Here is a 735-nt window from a genome sequence, read left to right as displayed (position 1 = left end):
TGACCCACCTCCTAGAGTAATGGAAATAAAAACAAAAATAAACAAATGGGACCTAATGAAACTTAAAAGCTTTTGCACAGCAAAGGAAACCATAAACAAGATGAAAAGACAACCTTCAGAATGGGAGAAAATATTTGCAAATGAAGCAACTGACAAAGGATTAATCTCCAAAATATACGAGCGGCTCATGAAACTCAATATCAAAAAAACAAACAGTCCAATCTAAAAATGGGTGGAAGGCCTAATAAACATTTCTCCAAAGAAGATATACAGATTGCCAACAAATACATGAAAGGATGCTCAACATCACTAATCATTAAAGAAATGCAAATCAAAACCACAATGAGGTATCACCTAACACCAGCCAGAATGGCCATCATCAAAAAATCTACAAACATTAAATGCTGGAGAGGGTGTAGTGAAAAGGGAACCCTCCTGCACTATTGGTGGGAATTTATATTGATACAGCCACTATGGAGAACAGTATGGATGTTCCTTAACTAAAAATAGAACTACCGGGGCTTCCCTGGTGGCGCAGTGGTTGAGAGTCCGCCTGCCGATGCAGGGAACACGGGTTCGTGCCCCAGTCCGGGAGGATCCCACATGCCGCGGAGTGGCTGGGCCCGTGAGCCACGGCCGCTGAGCCGGCGCGTCCGGAGCCTGTGCTCCGCAACGGGAGAGGCCACAACAGTGAGAGGCCCGCGTACCGAAAAAAAAAAAAAAAAAAAAGAACTA

Source organism: Physeter macrocephalus, chromosome 1 (genome assembly GCF_002837175.3).
Source record: "Physeter macrocephalus isolate SW-GA chromosome 1, ASM283717v5, whole genome shotgun sequence".
NCBI classification, from domain to species: domain Eukaryota; kingdom Metazoa; phylum Chordata; class Mammalia; order Artiodactyla; family Physeteridae; genus Physeter; species Physeter macrocephalus.
This window is presented reverse-complemented; position numbering follows the sequence as displayed.